The 6,919-nt window shown below is 38.1% G+C and overlaps 1 long non-coding RNA gene across 1 annotated transcript in view; it reads right to left on the bottom strand.

The window, feature by feature from the left end:
* Positions 1 to 6,677: 6,677 nt before the first annotated feature.
* The window catches only part of LOC106593540 (uncharacterized), a 968-nt gene continuing 726 nt past the window's right edge, over positions 6,678 to 6,919 (bottom strand). Inside the window, exons 2-3 of the long non-coding RNA XR_006760271.1 lie at positions 6,813 to 6,919; positions 6,678 to 6,738 (exon numbers count right to left, since the gene is read on the bottom strand). The exon at positions 6,813 to 6,919 is cut by the window's right edge and continues 173 nt beyond it. This is a non-coding gene — a long non-coding RNA (uncharacterized lncRNA). The remainder of the gene's footprint in view (positions 6,739 to 6,812) is intronic.

Raw genomic sequence — 6,919 nt, 5'->3', positions numbered from 1 at the left:
AGGAGAAGTTTATCTATAATTCTTTGAATAACAGTTGTATATTTTATCAAAGTTTATGATGATGAGTATTTCTGTAAATTGATGTGCTCATTTACCAGAGGTTTTGGAGGCAAAACGTTTCTGAAAATTACACACCAATGTAAAATAGGTTTTTTGGATATAAATATGAACTTTATCGAGCAAAACATACATGTATTGTGTAACATGAAGTCCTATGAGTGCCATCTGTTGAAGATCATCAAAGGTTAGTGATTAATTTTAGCTGTATTTCTGGTTTTTGTGACGCCTCTCCTTGCTTGGAAAATGGCTGTGTGGTTTTTCTTGTCAAGGTGCTGTCCTAACATAATCTAATGCTATGTTGGACTGTGGCTGGATTAACGAGAAGTGTATCTTTAAAATGGTGTAAAATACTTGTATGTTTGAGAAATTTGAATTATGAGATTTTTGTTGTTTTGAATTTGGCGCCCTGCTATTCCACTGGCTGTTGTGGGACCTCACAATTAAATGCCGACCGTATTCCCACCAAGATAATTCTCTTCGGTTATAGTCACAGCCGTGTATATTTCCCCCTCAAGCCGATACCACGACGGCCCTCAAGGAACTACAGTGGACTTTATGAAAACTGGGAACCACATATCCTGAGGCTGCATTTATTGTGGCTGGGGATTTTAACAAAGACAATTTGAGGAAAACGCTACCCGAAGTTCTATCAACACATTGACTGTAGTACTCGGTACTCGCGCTGGGAAAAACACTCGACCACTGCTACTCCAACTTCCGGGATGACTACAAGGCCCTCCCCCTGCCCTCCCTTAGGCAAATCAGATCACGACTCCATTTTGCTCCTCCCTTCCTATAGGCAGAAACTCAAACAGGAAGTACCCGTGCTAAGGTCTATTCAACGCTGGTCTGACCAATCGGAATCCATGCTTCAAGATTGTTTTGATCACGTGGACTGGGATATGGTCCAGGTTGCCTCTGACAATAGCATTGACTATATATATATATATATATATATACAGTGACTCGGTGACTGAGTTCATCAGGAAGTATATAGGGGATGTTGTTCCCACTGTGTTGATTGAAACTTATCCAAACCAAAAAACATGGATAGAGGGCAGCATTAGCACAAAACTGAAAAGTGCAAACCACCGCATTTAGCCACGGCAAGGTGACGAGTAACATGGACAAGTACAAACAGTCCAGCTATGCCTCCTGGAAAGGTAATCAAACAAGTAAAACGTCAGTACTGGGAGAAAGTGAAGTCGCAATTCAACGGCTCAGACACGAGACGTATGTGGCAGGATCTACAGACAATCACGGATTAGAAAGGGAAAACCAGCCACGTCGCGGACACCGACGGCTTGCTCCCGGACAAACTAAACACCTTCTTTGCCTGCTTTGAGGATGACACAGTGACACCGACTGTGGGCCCCCCCTCTCCTTCTCCGTGGCCGACGTTAATAAGACATGTTAACCCTCGCAGGCTGCTGGCTCAGACGTCATCCCTAGCCCCGTCCTCAGAGCATACACAGACCAGCTGGCTGGTGTGTTTACGGACATATTCAATAAATCCTTATCCCAGTCTGCTGTCCCCACATGCTTCAAGATGGCCACCCTTGTTCCTGTTCCCAAGAAGGCAAAGATAACTGATCTAAATGACTAAATCGCCCCGTAGCGCTCCTGTCATCATGAAGTGCTTTGGTAGGCTAGTTAAAAATCATATTACCTCCACCTTACCTGATACCGTAGACCCACTTTAATTAGCTTACCGCCTCAATAGGTCCACAGACGAGGCAATCACACTGCCCTATCCCATCTGGACAAGAGGAATACCTATGTAAGAATGCTGTTCATTGACTACAGCTCAGCATTCAACCCCATAGTACCCTCCAAACTCATCATCAAGCTGGAGGCCTTGGGTCTCAACCCTGCCCTGTACAACTGGGTCCTGGACTTCCTGACGGGCCACCCCAAGGTGGTGAAGCTAGGTAACAACATCTCCACTTTGGTGACTCTGAACACTGGGGCCCCACAAGGGTGTGTGCTCAGCCCCCTCCCGTACTCCCTGTTCACCCAAGACTGCGTGGCCACGCAGGCCTCCAACTCAAATCATCAAGTTTGCAGACAACACAACAGGAGTGGGCTTGATTACCAACAACGACGAGACGGCCTACAGGGAGGAGGTGAGGGCACTGGCGAAGTGGTGCCAGGAAAATAACCTCAAAATCAACAAAAATGAAGGAGCTGATGGACTTCAGGAAACAGCAGAGGGAGCAGCCCCCTTCTCCACATCGACAGGACTGCAGTGGAGAAGGTGAAAAGCTTCAAATTCCTTGGTGTACACGTCACTGACAAACTGAAATGGTCAGACAGTGTGGTGAAGAAGGCGCAACAGCACCTCTTCAACCTCAGGAGGCTGAAGAAATTTGTCGTGTCACCTAAAACCCTCACAAACTTTTACAGATGCACAATTGAGAGCATCTTGTCGGGCTGTATCACCGCCTGGTACGGCAACTGCACCGCCCGCAACCGCTGGACACACCTGCTCATTCCAGGGTTTTTCTTTATTTTTTACTATTTTCAACATTGTAGAATAATAGTGAAGACATCAAAACTATGAAATAACACATATGGAATCATGTAGTAACCAAAAAAGTGTTAAACAAAATATATTTCTGATTTGAGATTCTTCAAAGTATAGCCACCCCTTCACCTTGATGACAGCTTTGTACACTCTTGGCATTCTCTCAACCAGCTTCATGAGGTAGTCACCTGGAATGCATTTCAATTAACAGCTGTGCCTTGTTAAAAGATAATTAGTGGAATTTCTTTCCTTCTTAATGCGTTTGAGCCAATCAGTTGTGTTGTGACAAGCTAAGGGGGTGGAATACAGAAGATAACCCTATTTGGTATAAGACCAAGTCCATATTATGGCAAGAACAGCTCAAATAAGCAAAGAGAAATGACAGTCCATCATTACTTTAAGACATGAAGGTCAGTCAATGCGGAGGTTTTGATGGCTTCACCATTATTCTACAATGTAGAAAATAGTAAAAATAAAGAAAAACCCTGGAATGAGTCCAGACTTTGGATGTATTCTATTCTACTGTATTCTATTCTACTGTATTCCATTCTACTGTATTCTATTCTACTGTATTCTATTCTACTGTATTCTATTCTACTGTATTCCATTCTACTGTATTCTATTCTACTGTATTATATTCTACTGTATTCTATTCTACTGTTTACTGTATTCTATTCTACTGTATTCTATTCTACTGTATATACTGTATTCTATTCTACTGTATTCTATTCTACTGTATATACTGTATTCTATTCTACTGTATTCTATTCTACTGTATATACTGTATTCTATTCTACTGTATTCCATTCTACTGTATTCCATTCTACTGTATTCTATTCTACTGTATTCTATTCTACTGTATTCTATTCCACTGTATTCTATTCTACTGTATATACTGTATTCTATTCTACTGTATTCTATTATACTGTATATACTGTATTATATTCTACTGTATATACTGTATTATATTCTACTGTATTCCATTCTACTGTATTCTATTCTACTGTATTATATTATACTGTATTCTATTCTACTGTATATACTGTATTATATTCTACTGTATTCTATTCTACTGTATATACTGTATTCTATTCTACTGTATTCTATTCTACTGTATATACTGTATTCTATTCTACTGTATTCTATTCTACTGTATTCTATTCTACTGTATATACTGTATTCTATTCTACTGTATTCTATTCTACTGTATATACTGTATTCTTATTCTACTGTATTCTATTCTACTGTATTCCATTCTACTGTATTCTATTCTACTGTATTCCATTCTACTGTATTCTATTCTACTGTATTCCATTCTACCTCTCTACTGTATTCTATTCTACTGTATTCTATTCTACTGTATTCCATTCTACTGTATTCTATTCTACTGTATATACTGTATTCTATTCTACTGTATTCTATTCTACTGTATATACTGTGTTCTATTCTACTGTATTCTATTCTACTGTATTCTATTCTACTGTATTCCATTCTACTGTATTCTATTCTACTGTATTCTATTCTACTGTATTCCATTCTACTGTATTCTATTCTACTGTATATACTGTATTCTATTCTACTTTATATACTGTATTCTATTCTACTGTATTCTATTCTACTGTATATACTGTATTCTATTCTACTGTATTCTATTCTACTTTATATACTGTATTCTATTCTACTGTATTCTATTCTACTGTATATACTGTATTCTATTGTACTGTATTCTATTGTACTGTATTCCATTCTACTGTATCATACTGTATTCTATTCTACTGTATTCTATTCACTTATTCTATTCTACTGTATATACTGTATTCTATTCCTACTGTATTCTATTATACTGTATATACTGTATTATATTCCTGTATATACTGTATTATATTCTACTGTATTTCCATTCTACTGTATTCTATTCTACTGTATTATATTATACTGTATTCTATTCTACTGTATATACTGTATTATATTCTACTGTATTCTATTCTACTGTATATACTGTATTCTATTCTACTGTATTCTATTCTACTGTATATACTGTATTCTATTCTACTGTATTCTATTCTACTGTATTCTATTCTACTGTATATACTGTATTCTATTCTACTGTATTCTATTCTACTGTATATACTGTATTCTATTCTACGATCTATTCTACTGTATTCTATTCTACTGTATTCCATTCTACTGTATTCTATTCTACTGTATTCCATTCTACTGTATTCTATTCTACTGTATTCCATTCTACTGTATTCTATTCTACTGTATTCTATTCTACTGTATTCCATTCTACTGTATTCTATTCTACTGTATATACTGTATTCTATTCTACTGTATTCTATTCTACTGTATATACTGTATTCTATTCTACTGTATTCTATTCTACTGTATTCTATTCTCACTGTATTCCATTCTACTGTATTCTATTCTCACTGTATTCTATTCTACTGTATTCCATTCTACTGTATTCTATTCTACTGTATATACTGTATTCTATTCTACTTTATATACTGTATTCTATTCTACTGTATTCTATTCTACTGTATATACTGTATTCTATTCTACTGTATTCTATTCTACTGTATATACTGTATTCTATTCTCTACTGTATTCTATTCTCTGTACTGTATTCTATTCTACTGTATTCTATCTCTACTGTATATACTGTGTCTATTCTACTGTATTCTATTCTACTGTATTCTGTTTCTATTCTACTGTATATACTGTATTCTATTCTACTGTATTCTATTCTACTGTATATACTGTATTCTGTTCTACTGTATTTTATTCTACTGTATTTTATTCTACTGTATATACTGTATTCTATTCTACTGTATATACTGTATTCTGTTCTACTGTATTTTATTCTACTGTATTTTATTCTACTGTATATACTGTATTCTGTTCTACTGTATTCTATTCTACTGTATATACTGTATTTTATTCTACTGTATTTTATTCTACTGTATTCTATTCTACAGTATATACTGTATTATTCTTTATTTTTATTCTACTGTATTTTATTCTACTGTATTCTATTCTACAGTATATACTGTATTCTATTCTACTGTATTTTAGCCACGCTGATATTGCTCATGCTAATATTTACATTATGTTTAAAAGTTTGGGTTCACTTAGAAATGTCCTTGTTTTCCATGAAAACATACAGTTTGTGAGCTGAAATGAGTTGCAAAATTAATAGGAAATATAGTCAAGACATTGACAAGGTTATAAATAATGATTTTTAATTGAAATAATAATTGTGTCCTTCAAACTTTGCTTTCGTCAAAGAATCCTCGCATTTGCAGCAATTACAGCCTTGCAGACCTTTTGGCATTCTAGTTGTCAATTTGTTGAGATAATCTGAAGAGATTTCACCCCAATGCTTCCTGAAGCACCTCCTGATGGGTATTTCTTACGTCCCATACGGTCAAGCTGCACCCACAACAGCTCAACAGGGTTGAGATCCGGTGACGGTGCTGGCCACTCCATTATAGACCAGAATACCAGCTGACTGCTTCCTCCCTAAATAGTCCTTGCATAGTTTGGCGCTGTGCTTTGGGTCATTGTCCTGTTGTAGGAAGAAATTGGCTCATAATTAAGCGCCGTCCACAGGGTATGACATGGAGATCCCTTTTACCCTGTACAAATCTCCCACTTTACCGTCACCAAAGCAGCCCCCAGACCATCACATTGCCTCCACCGTGATGACAGACGGCGTCAAACACTCCTCCAGCATCTCTTCATTATTTCTGCGTCTCACGAATCTTCTTTGTGATCCGAACACCTCAAACTTCTCACACCTCTGTCCTTCCTCTGTCCAGAACGCTTTTTCCCCAACCTTCCTCTGTCCAGAACGCTTTTTCCCCAACCTTCCTCTGTCCAGAACGCTTTTTCCCCAACCTTCCTCTGTCCAGAACGCTTTTTCCCCAACCTTCCTCTGTCCAGAACGCTTTTTCCCCAACCTTCCTCTGTCCAGAACGCTTTTTCCCCAACCTCCCTCTGTCCAGAACGCTTTTTCCCCAACCTCCCTCTGTCCAGAACGCTTTTTCCCCAACCTTCCTCTGTCCAGAACGCTTTTTCCCCAACCTTCCTCTGTCCAGAACGCTTTTTCCCCAACCTTCCTCTGTCCAGAACGCTTTTTCCCCAACCTCCCTCTGTCCAGAACGCTTTTTCCCCAACCTTCCTCTGTCCTTCCTCTGTCCAGAACACTTTTTTCCCCAACCTTCCTCTGTCCAGAACGCTTTTTCCCCAACCTTCCTCTGTCCAGAACGCTTTTTCCCCAACCTTCCTCTGTCCAGAACGCTTTTTTCCCCAACCTTCCTCTGTCCA

This window comes from Salmo salar, chromosome ssa18 (genome assembly GCF_905237065.1).
Source record: "Salmo salar chromosome ssa18, Ssal_v3.1, whole genome shotgun sequence".
Taxonomy (NCBI): domain Eukaryota; kingdom Metazoa; phylum Chordata; class Actinopteri; order Salmoniformes; family Salmonidae; genus Salmo; species Salmo salar.
Note: the sequence above shows the minus strand (reverse complement) of the source record. Positions and strands in the feature narration are given on the sequence as shown.